Source organism: Cervus elaphus, chromosome 15, assembly GCF_910594005.1.
Source record: "Cervus elaphus chromosome 15, mCerEla1.1, whole genome shotgun sequence".
Lineage (NCBI taxonomy): Eukaryota > Metazoa > Chordata > Mammalia > Artiodactyla > Cervidae > Cervus > Cervus elaphus.
The window spans coordinates 47,119,845-47,136,947 of record NC_057829.1 but is presented as its reverse complement, the minus strand read 5'-3'; positions in this window follow the sequence as shown (position 1 = coordinate 47,136,947).

Sequence of the window (17,103 nt, the reverse complement as noted above, 5' to 3'; positions counted from 1 at the left end):
CTTTGGACTTTGGTGGGGCTTGAGTGTTTGAACTTATGTTGATATTGTGAATTCCATAAAGTTTCTGGTTTATATTAGCAATTGGAATCTTAAAAAGATGCTGGTTTATATTAGTAATTAACAGTTTTTAACTGATTGGTTAAAACGTATGGCATCACTGACTCATTGGACATGAGTCTGAGCAAGCTCCAGGAGTAAGTGATGGACAGGGAAGCCTGGCGCGCTGCAGCCCATTGGGTCGCAAAGAGTCGGACATGAGTGAGTGACGGAACCGAACTGAACTTACTGGTAAAGCTTCTCTGGTGGCTCAAATGATAAAGAATCCACCTGCAATGTGGGAGACCTGAATTCAGTCCCTGGGTTAGGAAGATTCCCCTGAAGAAGTGAATAGCTACCCACTCCAGTATTCTTGCCTGGAGAATTCCATGGACAGAAGAGCCTGACAGGCCACAGTCCATGGGGTCCTATGGGGGTTGCAGAGTCAGACATGATTGAGCGACTTTCACAAAGATTATTACAGTTCAATTAATTGAGCATTTTAGAGGTGGGCACAAAGAGTTGGACACTACTGAGTGACTAACACTGTACTACACTACTATAATATATATTTAGGGCTTCACTAGTGGCTCAGTGGTAAAGAATTTGCCTGCAATGCAGGAGAGGCAAGTTCAATCCCTGGGTTAGGAAGATCCCCTGAAGAAGGAAATGGCAACTCACTCCAGTTTTCCAGCCTGGGAAATCCCATGGACAGTGGAGCCTAGTGAACTACAGTCCATAGGGTCATAAAAGAGTCAGACACATCTTTGCACCTAAACAACAACAAAGAACATATATTTGCATTATTGTTAGCAATTTTGATTTTGGCTATTATAAACAAAAAATAAATGGGACTAACGAAATTCACACAAAAGTTTAAGCATAGGTAGTAAATAATATAGTATCCTGTAAATATCTAGGATATAGTAAATATAGATAATGAGTAATAACACAATTCATATGTTATAGGCAGAATTAATTCATATTAAGTGTAAATACAGAGAGAAAGTAAAGTGATAACATACGACTTCCATACGAGATGGAAATATGATGTCATAAAGTATGAATCATGTTGTCATGCTATCAGGTAAAGTGAAAAAGTGAAAGTGAAAGTCACTCAGTTGTGACCAACTCTTTGTAACCCCATGGACTATACAGCCCATGGAATTCTCCAGGCCAGAATACTGGAATGGGTTGCCTTTCCCTTCTCCAGGGGATCTTCCCAACCCAAGGATCTAACCCAGGTCTACCGCATTGCAAGCGGATTCTTTACTAGCTGAGCCACGAGTTAAATTGGCCAATCACCATCAATGGGCAGCATGGTCCCATTCTGTCTAGAGTGACAATATTTCCTTTAAAAGATTTCTACTTTGTTCTGTCCTTTCCAGTAAGTATTGCAGTTGAACACATGCTCCAAGGGGTTATTACTGAATTTTCGGAAGAAAACATCTTTACTTCTATGTATGCAAATGTTATCTCATTATTTTTGAATATCTATTTAAATACTTAACTATATGCATAATATCCAACAACAACTAAATACACATTAAATATTACAGTAAATATCTGTGACCTTTAATCTATTTTTTCTGATAAGGATGACTATAAAATGTAGAAATTAGTAAGTCTGAACAAATTTTCTTTCTCTGAAGAAAGTAACTCTACAAACTCTTACCATGCAAATTGTACCAGGAAAAAAAAACATATTTCAAAACATAACTTTTCCCAAAGTGCTGTGGCCAGCACAGCAGGTAAGGATCAAAAGTAGTCGACACATAGTTTGGGAAAAAGAAACTAGAGATAGAATTAAAGTTTTAAAGATGGGACTGGGGGACTCAACACCTCTTGGGTCAAGAGCCCTGTTTCTCGGAACCACATCACTTTTATTTAGTGTCCTGGCAAGCAGAAAGTATCTGTTGTGTTACGATGAAGTCAGCCTCCTGTGTCTCTAGTCACATCTCCCACTTTATTGATTACTTTACACTATTCTTATTATTTTCTTGTACAAGGGCTATCACCTAGCTGGAGGTCATAGACCCACATAGGCCTTGGGAAAACATCTTAGTATATGCACAAGCAGTGTTCTGAACTTGCACTGACCTGGCGTTCCAAGGTCCACATTATGTTTTTCCTTAGCTTAGCAGGGCGTGACAACCCCAACTGATAACCCAATGTACTTTTATTTGGGTTATGCTGTATTGCTATATTTTGCTTTTATACTTTTCCCATGGTGAGTTTCTCATGGCTTAGCCAGAGCAACAGGCAACTGACTATTAACCCCTGCACCAAGGTACATGTACTATTGTCTTGCTTGTCTATTTAAAATTGGTGTGATTTCTACTCTAAGTGGCTTTTCATATAGAATAATGTGAATAGAGTAGAATATATAGATACATAACTTCTAACAGAATTATTTTACGTTGTTTTCAAGATACAAAATCTTCCGCTATACTCAAAAACTCTTGAGAGGTATGAGACCACTGTAACACCATCTCAGCAAATTTCATTGCTTCCTGGCAATTTCAATAGGGATGAAATCCAGTTATTTCAGCCGAAGTCATCACTTGCATCCCAAACCTTTTTTCAGTTACCCTTTGGTCAATAAAGTTCAACACATTAAAGTAGCCAAGAAATAATTTCCATCTCATAAGACTCATTTACTCCCATAACAAATGAGAATTCATTTACTTCCACAACAGTCTGATTTTTAAAAATAAAAAAAAAAAGTTAATTTTATATCAAGAACCATTACCTCTAAAAGTTATATTCATTTGAGGGTAGCCATATAACACCCCATCAGAAACATATAAAACTATTATAAAAAAATCAGTGATTTGGAAAATACCAGAGTTTTACAATAGGCTGCAGTTTTCTGCTTATAATTCTGATCCTTCATTCTAAGTAGTGAATATCCTATAAATATAATGCTTATAAAGTTGTAATCTGGTTGGATTCTAAGTTAATGTTTTCCAAACCTATCTACACTACCTGAGAAGCCTTAGAGCAGTATGATTTCACAGGGTCTGCCCCCAGAAACTATGATTTAACAGACTTATAGTAAGAGCACAAGAAACCAAATTTTCAATAGTTGTCTATAAATTACATTTAATGGCTATAAAATGTTCTCCTAAAGCTAAATTAATTATAAAACCACTGATAATAACTATTTTGGCTTACTTGGTTTGTTGTTTCTAAGCTAAAGTATTTTTATTCATTCTGGATTATAGGAAGAAAAAATGTGAATATACTCTAGTGAATAGCTGAGTAGAGGTCACCTATATTGGGAATACATCTCAGAATGCCTGGTATATCAATAAAGGGTTGGCACTGATATTCTCTTTCCTATATAAAAACTGAAACTAAAGAGAGCAATATTCAAGGTAAGCATATGTTGTTGAAATATTAAAGAAAAGGAATGTTCTTTCATTACTATACTATGAGTCCCAGCACCCTGCTCTCCTGGATATGAAACCATCTTTTGGCTCATTGATGAGAAGCCAGAGATTTTAGTGTGGAGAGAAGGGAAAAGATATGAAAGTATCTGCTTCTGTGATAAGGTTCAGATGATTCAGAAGCTATAACAGGGCTTTCTACAGAGTTTGGGACTGAGTCTAAACTTAAGCAATACACCACTACAATAAACAAGAGATATCTCAAAGCAAAACTTTAAATTTTATTTCACTGTTAAAACTGGAGACAGATAACTCACTGACAAGAATACAAAGATGGTCACTATGTATATGAAAAGTGGTTCAAGATAATTAATTAACAAGTAAACCATACAACATCACAGTAATCCAAGTCTATGCGCCAACCAATGATGCTAAAGAAGATGAAGTTGAGTGGTTCTGTGAAAAGGATGACACCTTCTATAGTTGATATTAAAAAAAAAAAAAAGTCCTTTTTATCATAGGGTACTGGAATGCAAAAGTAGGAAGTCAAGAGATACCTAGAATAACAGGCAAGAATAGTCTTACAATACAAGATGAAGAAGGACAAAGGCTAACAGAGTTTTGCCAAGAGAACACAATGGTCATAGCAAACACCCTTTCCAACAACTCAAGAGACAGCTCTACATGTGAACATCACCAGATGGTCAATTGTGAAATCAGATTGATTACGTTCTTTGCTGTAGAAGATGGAGAAGCTCTATACAGTCGGCAAAAATAAGAACTGGAGCTGACTGTGGCTCAGATCATGAGCTCCTTATTGGAAAATTCAGGTTTAAACTGAAGACAGTAGGGAAAACAACTAGGTCATCCAGGTATGACCTAAATCAAATCCCTTATGATTATACAGTGGAGGTAACAAATAGATTCAAGGGATTAGATTTGGTAGAGAGAGTGCCAGAAGAACTGTGGACAGAAGTTTATAACATTTTTCAGGACATAGTGACCAAAACCATCCCAAAGAAAAAGAAAAGCAAAAAGGCAAAGTGGTTACCTGAAGAGGCTTTGCAAATAACTGAGGAAAGAAGAGAAGCAAAAGGCAAGGAAGAAAGGGAAAGATATATTCAACTGAATGCAAAGTTCCGGAGAATAGCAAAGAAACATAAGAAGGCCTTCTTAAATGAATATGCAAAGAAATAAAGGTAATCAGTAGAATGAAAAAGGCTAGAGATCTCTTCAAGAAAACTGGAGACATCAGGGGAATATTTCAAGCGATGTTGGACATGATAAAAGAAAGACATGGTAAGGAATTAATAGAAGCAGAAGAGGTTAAGAAGAGATAGCAAGAATACACAGAAAACTATACTAAAAAGGTCTTAATGACTGAGATAACCACAACGGTGTGGTCATTCACTTGGAGCTGGATATCCTAGAGTGTGAAGCCAAGTGAGCCTTAGGAAACATTATTACAAACAAAGCTAGTGGAGGTGACGGAATTCTAGCTGAGCTATTTCAAACCCTAAAAAATGATGCTGTTAAAGTACTGTGCTCAATATGTCATCAAATTTGGAAAACTCAGCAGTGGCCACAAGACTGTAGAAGGTTAGTTTTCATTCCAATCTCAAGGAAGGGCAATGCTAAAGAATGTTCAGACTACCGTACAATTGTATTCATTTCACATGCTAGCAAGGTTATGCTCAAAATTATTCAAGCTAGGCTTCAGCAATATATGAACCAAGAATTTCCAAATGTAAAAGCTGGATTTCGAAGAAGCAGAGGATCAGAAATCAAACTGCTGACATTCATTGACTCATGGAGGAAGTAACAGAGATCCAGAAAAACTGCTTTCAGCATCTACTTCTGCTGCATTGACAATGCTTCTGCTTCATAGACAATGCTAAAGCCTTTGATGCTGTATGGATCACAGGAAACTGTGGAAAACTCTTCAAGAGATAAGAGTACAAGATCACCTTACCTGTCTCCTGAGAAACGGGTATGTGCGTCAAGAAGCAACAGTTGGAAATGGGCATGGAACAACTGTGGTTCAAAATTGGAAAAGGAGTACAACAAGGTTGTATATTGTCCCCATTCTTATTTAGCTCATATGCAGAGTGCAAGTGCACAAAAAGTTGCTTCAGTCCTATCCAACTCTTTGTGACCCTATGAACTGCACCTCACCACGCTCCTCTATCCATGGGATTCTCCAGGCAAGAATACTGGAGTGAGTTGCCATGCCCTCCTCCAAGGGTTCTTCCCAACCCAGAGATCAAAGCTGCATCTTCTGTGGCTCTTGCATTGCAGGCAGATTCTTGACCACTGAGCCACTAGGGAAGCCCCCATAGGCATAGTACATCATGCGAAATGCTGGGCTGGATGAATCACAAGCTGGAATAAAGATTGCTGGAAGAAATACGAAGAACCCTAGATATACAAATGATATCATTCTAATGGTAGAAAGTGAAGAGGAACTAAAAAGCTTCTTGACAAGGGTCAAAAAGGAGAGTGAAAAAGTTGGATTAAATCTTAACGTTCAAAAAATTAAGATGATGTCCTCCAGTCCCATCATTTCATGACAAATAGGAGGGGAAAAAAGTGGAAGCAGTGGCAGATTATAATTTCTTGGGCTCTAAAATCATTGTAGGTGGTAACTGCAGCCATGACATTCAAAGATGTTTGCTCCTGGGACAAATCTAAGCAACATATTAAAACAAAGAGACAGAAAGGTCTATATAGTCAAAGCTACGGTTTTCCAGTGGTCATTTACATTTGGGAGAGTTGGACCATAAAAGAAGGGTCAGTACTCAAGAATTGATGCTTTCAAACTATGGTGTTTGAGAAGACTCTCGAAAGTCTCTTGGACCACAGGAAGATCAAACTAGTTAATCCTAAAGGAAACCAACTCTGAATAGTCATTGAAAGGACTGATGCTAAAGCTATAGCTCCAATACTTTCAACCTTATGGGAAGAACTGACTCATGAGAAAAGATCTTGATGCTGGGAAACATTGAAAGCAAAAGGAAAAGGGGCCAGAGTGGATGAGATGTTAGATAGCATCACCAACTCAATGGACATGATCTTGATCAAACTCCAGGGAATAATGGAGGACACTGGAGCCTGGTTTGCTGTATCCCAGGGGGTCACAAAAAATTGGATATAACTTTATGACTGAACAACAATAACAAAATATAAATGACCACAATGAGGTCTCATTGTACACCTATCAGAATGGCTAAAACTAAAAAGCATGGTAATACCAAACTGGTGAGGAATTGGTGACTGAATCACTTCTACATTACTAGTGGGAATAAAAAGTACTATAGTTGCTGTGGCAGTTTGGCAGTTGCTTATGTAACTAATAATGCAATTACCATATTGCCCAGCAAATGCATTCTTGGGCATTCATCTCAGATAAACGGAAATTTATGCTCACACAAACATTTATGCATGAACCTTCAGAGTAGCTTTGTTTTTAATAACCGAAAACAGGAAACAAATCACAAATCCCTCAGCATTTTTATTCAAGCATCCATACCACGGAGTGCTACTCAGTAACAAAAAAGAACAAACTACTGATATGTGCAAGAGTTTGGATGAATCTCTAGGGAATTATACAAAGTGAAAAAAAGTCAACATCAAAACCATACATACTCGTTGATTCCACTTATAAATGACTGATGACACCATTTGTAAAGAGCACATTTTTTGTTGTTAGGAGTTGGAGATGAAAGAGACATAGGAGAAAAGTTGATGACTTCCTAAAAGGAAAACTCAAGAAACACCTGTGGTAATGGAACTGTTAATATCTTGACTGTAATGATGAATACATTGTATAGAATTTTATAGAACTACACACACACATGTTGTCTACAAGTAAAACTTAGAAAATCTGCATAAAATTATTTGATTGTAATCAATGACAAAATTGGGAAAGGAGTGCATCAAGACTGTATATTGTGACCCTGCTTATTTAACTAATATGCAGAGTACATCATGAGAAATGCCAGGCTGGATGATGCACAAGCTGGGATCAAGACTGCTGGAAGAAATATCAATAACCTCATATATGCTGATGACATCACCCTTATGGAATAAAGCAAATAGGAACTAAAGAGCCCCCTGAAGAAGGTGAAAATGCTGACTTAAAACTCAACATTCAAAAACTAAGATCATGGCATCTGGTCCCATCAGTTCATGGCAAATAGAAGGGGAAACATGGAAACAGTGACAGACTTTATATTCTGTGGCTCCAAAATCGCTGCAGATGGTGACTGCAACAATGAAATTAAAAGATGCTTGCTCCTTGGAAGAAAGTTGTGACAAACCTAAACAGTGTATTAAAAAGCAGAGAAGTTACTTTGCCAACAAAGGTCTGTCAGTCAAAGCTATGGTTTTTCCAGTAGTCATGAATGGATGTGAGAGTTGGACCATAAAGAAGGCTGAGTAGTGAAGAATTGATGCCTTTGAAATATGGTGTTGGAAGACTCATAAGAGTCCCTTGGACAGAAAGGAGATCCAACCAGTCGATTCTAAAGGAAATCAACCTTGAATATTCATTGGAAGGACTGAGGCTGAAGTTGAAGCTCCAATATTTTGGCCACCTGATTCGAAGAGCTGACTCATTAAAAAAGACCCTGATGCTGGAAAAAGTTAAAGGCAGGAGGAAGAGGGGACGACAGAAGATGAGATGGTTGGATGGCATCACCGACTCAATTGACAAGAGTTTGAGCAAGCTCCAGGGGATGGGGAAGGATAGGGAAGCCTGGCATGCTACAGTCCATGGGGTCATAAAGAGTCAGACATGACTGAGTGACTGAACAACAACATTTAATCACAAAACCCTGGTTGTGACATTATAGTACACTCTGCATGTGATTATACATTCTTTCAAATAAGTTCAGTTAAAAATTAAAATCATAATAATTCAAATATATTTCCAAGATTTAAAAGACAGACATTTTTCAATTATGATGGTAATCTGTGCTTATGCTCAGACACTTCAGTCATGTCAGACTCCTTGCGATCCCATGAACCATAGCCCACCAGGCTTCTCTGTCCATGATATTTTACAGGAGAGAATACTGGAGTGGTGCCATGCCCTCTTCCAGGGGATATTCCTGACCCAGGGATTGAACCCACTTCTCCTGTGCCTCTTGCATTACTGGCAGATTCTTTACCACTGAGCAATCGGTAATCTGAGTTCTTCTCAAATTGAATAAAAATTAACCTACACAATATTCCATCAATATGAAATTTCAGAACTCAGGACAAACAAAATATATTCCAGTTATATAATTTCACACAAAGGATCATGAATCAGAATGGCAATGAAGTAACAGCAGTATTAAAAGTTGGAACATAATGGACTATGCCTTCTGTGTTCCACGGGAACACTATTTCCAGTCTTACATTTTAATATTCAACCAACCTCCCTTTATATGTTTGGCATATACAATATCAAGAAATAATGTGTGTTTGGAGAGGGTATGTAGTTATTTTCAAATATATGAATTCTCAGAAATTTGCCACCCAATGACCTTGTCACAGCATCATATTAGAAAATGTTTTACATCATAATAAAGAAATATTTGAGAATAAAGAAGTCTTGGGCTTCAGAAAACAGGCAAATCAGATAGAAAACAGAAAAGAGCAATTCCCAGAATAAGCTTGAAGAAACATCTATATGACAACTCTGCATCTGCCTAGGAAGCCACTGTGTAAGAGTTAAATGGTCAGAAGGTTCTGGGATAAATTTCTTCAAAAAAAAATAACGAATTATCTAATTTATTAGCACATATTAAAGGAAGTTTAACAAAACTGAGATAGACATTTCTATCTAGACATGGGTTAAATTTAGGATATGGACACAGAAAACTACATAAGTGGAAACATAAAAGACCATTGTAACCAAGACACAAAATGCTGTGAGGGAAGTGAAAGTCACTCAGTCCTGTCCGATTCTTTGTGACCCCATCGACTATACAGTTCATGGAATTCTCCAGGCCAGAAGATTGGAGTGTAGCCTTTCCCTTCTCCAGGGGATCTTCCCAACCCAGGGATCAAACCCAGGTCTCTCACATTGCAGGTGGATTCTTTACCAGCTGGGCAATAGGGGGAGCCCCAGCAATTATAGGATACTGCACGGCACAGACCTGTGTATCTTTTCTTTGGAAATAGCATAATGCAACTGCATGGTGATTAAATTTATGATACAGTGATAGAGGGAAGATGAGTATAGGAAAGTGTGTGTGAGTAGGTAAGGAATGCTAAATCCTAATCTTCCATAGGATAAAAAAATCAATATATAATATTATTAAGTTAAAGATCAAAAAGTAGAAATGTAAGAATATTGTTCAAAGATATGAAGGGATACAAAAATCAACCATGAGATTTGAAAATGATTGCTTCTGGGGCAAAGAAAAGAGTAAAAGAAGGAAACACAGGTCAGTATAGATTTATTAAAATATCACATAATTATTTGATACTTCATATATTCTGAAATCCATATATCTATATCTATACATACACACACATATATATACATATATACACACATATTTAGATATTAACACATACAGAAATACATATCAATATTTATATGTCTTAAAAATTTCAATTCATTCTAAGAACATTTTAAACTCACCAGAAATTATCTTGTCTTACATAAGACTATATGAATTTAACATTTAGTTGTAACTTTAAGAACATAATACTAAAAGAATTTACTTTCTCTTAAAAAGAAAAATGCTTTTAAAGTTACTGAAACACTTCAAAAATGATGTCTTAAAAAAAAAAAAAGATGTCTATTACCAAAGAAAATATAACAGAATTCAGTGATTTTGACCAAAACGGATGGAAATTTAATATAAGATAAATGGAGCTATACACATAATAAACCATTTATAAAATAATGAAAAGAGCATGCCTTATGAGAAAGTGTTATGAAAAATTTACCTTCCCTATTTTACAATTAGCAGGATTACGGATGGTACTGAGAGCTTCCATTTTGAGGCTGTGCCCTGCAATGTTCACTATAGCATTCAAATAAAAACTAATATTGAAGATATCATTCAGCATCAAGGAATTTAGGAAGTATTTCTGAGACTATTTATAATACTTTGATCTGATATCCATACACATATTTCATTTTAGAAGACTAGAGAGAAATGTATCTGAATTAAAGCAATTAACTATATATTTTAACATCATCTTTAAATATTATAAAGGTATCAAATATTCATAAAATTTAAAATATGGGTACATTTTTCAAGCAACTGAGTTTTAAGGGTTTTTATTAGGCAGAATGATCTTTACAACATATAACTGCCACAATCAATGTTTTCTTTCTCTTTTTGTTTTTCGATAATACTTCTAAAAATAAATTACCTAAAATGTATGGAAATTTTTAAATCATAGTGAAATTAGTATAATCAGTAGCATAAACAAAAAGAACATGTAGAACATGTCTATCTCTGCTAACAATAGAGCATTTGGTATCAAATCTATTCTCATATCAAAAGCAACTAAAAAAAAATTGGAAAAGTATGTAAAAAGTTGCAGACATTGCAAACCATGCAGTTTTCACAGAAGCAGAATACCAACTGTAAAATTTGTATGGAACCACAAAAGACCTTGAATGACCAAAACAATCATGAGAAAGAACAAAGCTAAAAGTATCACATTCCCTGATTTCAAACTATATTACAAAGCTATAGTTACCAAAATAGTATAATATTGGAATAAAGATCTAAATGTAAAAAAAAAAAAAAAAAAAAAAAAAAAAAACTGACACATAGATCAATGGAACAGAATAGAGAGTTCAGAAATAAACCCAGATTATATGGTCAATTAACTTACAACAAAGGTGCCAAGAATATACAATGAGAAAAGGACAGTCCCTTCAGTAAATATAGTTGGGAAACCTTCGAAATATAGTTGGAAACTAACCTATAGTTGGGAAACCTATGGAGAATAAAAAGAAAGAAAGAAATTACACTACATTGTACTACAAACAAAAATTAACTAAAACTGAACTAAAGGCTTGAATGTAAGGCCTGAAACCATGAAGTTCCCAGAAGGAAATGTAGATGAAAATATCTTTAACATAGGTTTTAGTGACAAGGTTTGGAATCTGACACCAAAAACAAAAGCAGCAAAAGCAAAAATAGACAAGTGGAACTACATCAAACTAAAAATCTGCTGCACAGCAAAAGAAATCATGAAAAAAACAAAACGGCAACCTAAAAAAAAAAAAGAGAAAATATTTGCAAACCATGTCTGACAAGGGATTAATATCTAAATTATATAAAGAATGGAAAGAACTCAATAGCAAAACAACAATCTGGTTTTAAAAAACGGTGCAGAGTACATGAATGTACATTTTTCTAAAAATATACAGATAGCCAATCAGCACATTTAAAATGCTCAACATATCTAATCATCAGAGAAATGCAACTCAAAACCACAATGAGATACCACGTCACACTTGTCAGAATTATCCAAAAAAAAATAACAAATAACAAGTATTGGAGAGGCTATGGAGAAAAGGGAACACTTGAACACTGTTGATGGGAATGTAAATTGATACAGTCACCATGAAAAATACTATGTAGTTTCCTCAAAAAATTAAAAATAGAATTACAATATAATACAACATTCCAACTCCAGGCAGTTATCCAAAGAGAACAAAAACACTAATTTTAAAATATATGTGCACCTCCATGTTCACTGCAGCATTATTTACAACAGCCAAGATACAGAAACAACCTAAATGCCTGCTGTTGAATAAATGAATGAAGAAGGTGAAATCCTACTTAGCCATAAAAATGAATGGAATCTCGCCATTTGTGACAACATGAATGGACTTTGAGGACATTATGCTAAGTGAAATAAATCAGACATAGAAAGACATATACTATGCGATTTCACTTATGTGTAGACTCTAAAATATCAAAAAAGAAAAACAAACAAAATGACAGGAGTAAAACACAATCTCACAGATACAGAGAAGAGACCAGTAGTTTCCAGAGGGGAGGCAAGTGGGGTTTGGCAAGATGGGTGAAGCAGATCAAAAGGCACAAATTTCCAGGTACAAAATAAATAAGCCATGAAGATGCAAGGTATAGCATGGTGTCTAATTAACAATATTGTATTATATATTTGAAAGTTGCTAAAAGAGTAAATCTTAAAAATTCTCATCATAAAAAAAATGTAACTCTGTATGGTAGTGGATGGTAACTAGACTTATTGTGGTGATCATTTTTCAGGGTTCACCAATATGAAATCATTATTTTGTATACCTAAAACTGATAAATTGTAATATGTAATTATATCTCAATTTTTTAAATTATTAAATTATATCATTTCACAGGTGATAGAATGATACCCTTTTCCTTAAGCATGTCTCTCAGAGTCATTGAAATGCCACCATTAGGTATCACCTAAAGTGGAAAAAAGCCATGTATGGAATATAAATTTAAAGATAGTACATTGGTGTAAACTATTTTTCATATAGGTAAAAATAGGATCATGATGAATACCAATAAGAAAGAATAAATTATGCAAATATAAGTAGAAAATTCCCTAAGCAAGAGGCCCTGGTTCCCAGTCATATGATAAAGGACCACCATAGACACTCACTTTTAATATTTGTAAGATTAATCTAGAATATCAGAAACAGATAAGGATGAAAAGTTCAAGCTATTCTCAGGTCAGATTGAACTGAATTGTTTAGATTTTCGTACAAGTGATTATACCAAAATTTCTGTAGCCCCAGCTAAAAATATACCTAAGAATGGAGAATTTAGAATTTCAGAAATTAGAGAAGTAGGAGTGAAGTTCTTCTATGAAGATGTACAAGAACTTCTAGAACTAACATGAAAAAGGACAACCTGTTCGTCATAGGGGGTTGGAATGCAAAAGTAGGAAGTCAAGAGATAACAGGAGAAACAGGCGAATTTGGCCTGGGACTACAAAATGAAGCAGGGCAAAGACTAACAGTTTTGCCAAGAGAACATACAGGTCATAGCAAACACCCTTTTCCAACATCACAAGAGATGACTCTACACATGGACGTCAGCAGATGATCAATATTAAAATCATCATCTCACATGCTAGTAAAGTAATGCTCAAATTTTCCAAGCCAACCTTCAACAGTATATGAACTGTGAACTTCCAGATGTTCAAGCTGGATTTAGAAAAGGCACAGGAACCAGAAATCAAATTGCCAACATCCGTTGGATCATCAAAAAAGTGAGAGAGTTCCAGAAAAACATCTACTTCTCCTTTATTGACTATGCCAAACTTTGACTGTGTGGATCACAACAAACAAAAATTCTTAAAGAGATGGGAATACCAGACCACTTGACCTGTCTCCTGAGAAAACTGTATGCAGGTCAGGAAGCAACACTTAGAACTGGACATGGAACTACAGACTGGTTCCAAATTGGGAAAGGAGTATGTCAAGGCTGTATATTGTCACCCTGCTTATTAAACTTATACACAGAGTACATCATGAGAAATTCTGGACTGGATGAAGCACAAACTAGAATCAAGATTGCCGGGAGAAATATCAATAACCTCAGATATGCAGATGACACCACCCTTATGGCAGAAAGTGAAGAAGAACTAAAGAGCCTCTTGATGAAAGTGAAAGAGGAAAGTGAAAAACTTGGCTTAAAGCTCAGCATTCAGAAAACTAAGATCATGGCATCCGGTCCCATCACTTCATGGCAAATAGATGGGGAAACAATGGAAACAGTGATAGACTTTATTTTGGGGAGCTCCAAAATCACTGCAGATGGTGACTGCAACCATGAAATTAAAAGATGATTGTTCCTTGGAAGAAAAGTTGTTATAACCAATCCAGACAGCATATTAAAAAGCAGAGACATTACTTTGCCAACAAAGATCCATCTAGTCAAAGCTATGGTTTTACTAGTAGTCATGTGTGGATGTCAGAGTTGGACTATAAAGAAAGCTGAGTGCTGAAGAATTGATGCTTTTGAACTGTGGTGTTGGAGAAGACTCTTGAGAGTCCCTTGGACAGGAAGGAGATTCAACCAGTCCATCCTAAAGGAAATCAACCCCAAATATTCATTGGAAGGACCAACGATGAAGCTGAAGCTCCAGTACTCTGGTCACCTGGTGTGAAGGGCCGACTCACTGGAAAAGACCTTGATGCTGGGAAAGACTGAAGGCAAAAGGAGAAGAGTATGGCAGAGGATGAGATGGTTAGATAGCATCACCAACTCAGTGGACATCAATTTGATCAAATTCTGTGAGATAGTGAAGGACAGGGAAACTTGGCATCCTCCAGTCCATGGAGTCACAAACAATCGGACACAACTTAGCAACTGAATAGCAATAACAAGAAGCAAGGTTGTCTTTTTTTTCCTCTGTTTTGTTTTTGTTTCCTCTCCAAGAAGAATGCTAAAGAACCTCTATAATTAGTGAGCAACTGTTCATATTTATTTTTTCCATCAAAGTGGCCTGGAATGGGAAAGAAGCTGCAAGAGAAACAACCATGTCTGAAACAAAGTGAGTGAACACACTGAACATGTATTGCAACTTACCATGCTTTGCCATGACAGACCCTGCTAATCCATCTCTGCAGTGGTTCCTGTTAGGCTCCTGTTCAGTGACACAGTCTTTACCAATGCACTGACCATCAAGCATCTACCGATGAGGGATGTTGGTGCCCAAGAGATTAAATAATTTTACTTCAGCTTGCATTTAATTATAAAGCTGAAATGTAACAAAAGTGTATGCCTGTTGTTGGCAATAAAGTTTAGTCATCACTGTACTTCCTTCATGTCCACCACCAAAAGAAAGAAGTTCATGTGGACCTAAAAGTGCCAGTATTATTTTCCTTGCTATATATTAACAATAATTAACTTGGGGACAATTTACTCTTTCAAGTATTGTACCAAATAAGTTCATGGATTATATCAAGTTTTACTCCTAAAAACACTATGAGAGAGATATTCCTGTTTACTGATAAGAAAACCTAGAATAACAAATTATTTGACTTTGTGAAAATAGCAGAGATGTTGAGTGATGGAGTCAAGATATTAATCTGGACAGTCTAAGTCCAAGGCTTTCATTCTTAAGATTTTGAGGTTTCATTAACAACTGCTATTCTAAAGATACACATCCCGATTATGTTTTTTTAAAATCTCTCTCTGTCTCCTCTCTTTCTCTTTCTCTCACTCTTTACACTGGAAGGTATAAATACCTCTACAGTTTCTTCAGTAAAAAAAAAAAAAAAAAAAAAAAACAAAAAACAGACTGTACCTGAACTTTATAATTAAGAAACTGGAAAAAAGCAAAACAAAATATAAGACAAAGAACTATAGAGGTGAAATTCTCCTTTAACGCCTAATCTCAAAAGTACTATTTTCTAAATAGAATTATGAGTGATAGAACTCTGTTCAATAAAACATTTATTAGGCCAAAGTGACTTATTCCACACTCATAAGATGTTCTTCATACAAAACATACTGCACAAAAAAACAGCTAAATAAAATGGATTATAAACACTACTTCTGTACAAAGTACAAATCAAACAGACCTGAAACGGTGTGACAAAATAATAGAGTGAAAGGAAATATCATGAAAATAAAGAATGGACTGTATGAAGGCCTTTATCTTTTATTTATACCTATGAACAAATGAGGCAGGCTTGCCATGAAGTGATAGATTGCCTTGAAATGAGGGATGTTCAAAGAAAAACAACAATTAATAACCATTATACTTTTAGAAGACTTTTATCTCACCTCATAAAGATGAGCTTTGGACAGTTAAACAAAATATGGTGAATCTGCCAAGCCCCAAAAGTTACCTTAAATTTCAATTTGAAGTACTTATCATTTATATTCATTTGGAATCACTGTCACTGAGGACATTAACTCTGGAAGAGATTGTAAATACTGGATTTGTTATTGCTTTTTGGAAACATCAGCTTAAGGAAGAGCAGAAAGAGCTTAAAATGGAGAACATTTGCTTTGTTTTTATTTGGGGGGGGGGGGCCTGCTGTGGGGCATGCAAGATCTTAGTTCCCCAACCAGGGATCGAACCTATGCCCCTAGAGTCTTAACCACTGGACCACCAGGGAGGTCCCTACTTTGCTTCTTGAAATCAAGGGTTTGTTTTTTTTTTTTTTTAAATACCACAAATAGGTAAAACAGCTAGAGAGAGTTAATTATATTATGACTGAATATTAACCACAGTGCAGAAAAAGAAGAAAATATAAAACCTGACTTCATTAGTTGACATATTATCTTTTGTTACAAAATATCTCCAACTAATTAAAAGAAAAACAACCACATTGGCTTAATGGCTATTTTACTATGCTGGCCCTGGTGTTTCAAAATAGCAACAACATAGACACACACAAAGATTTGAGAAGAAATGTTGAATTGTGACCACTGGCATTAGTAAACTTCAGATGGGCAGAAATATTAGAAATCAGATACTCCTTGTCCTTCTGGTCGAAGGATATTATTTTTCCAGAGGGTAGAAAATGTTTTTAGATCTATTTTAGAGGTATAAAAAGACAACTTCAGAGCTGTGAGCTCAGAGTGATACAAGAGGTTAGACACTAAAACCAAAGTGATAACCTCTTCTTAGAATGACAAATCTAAAACATATAATCATTGAAAATCTCCAGCTTTTCAGAGCA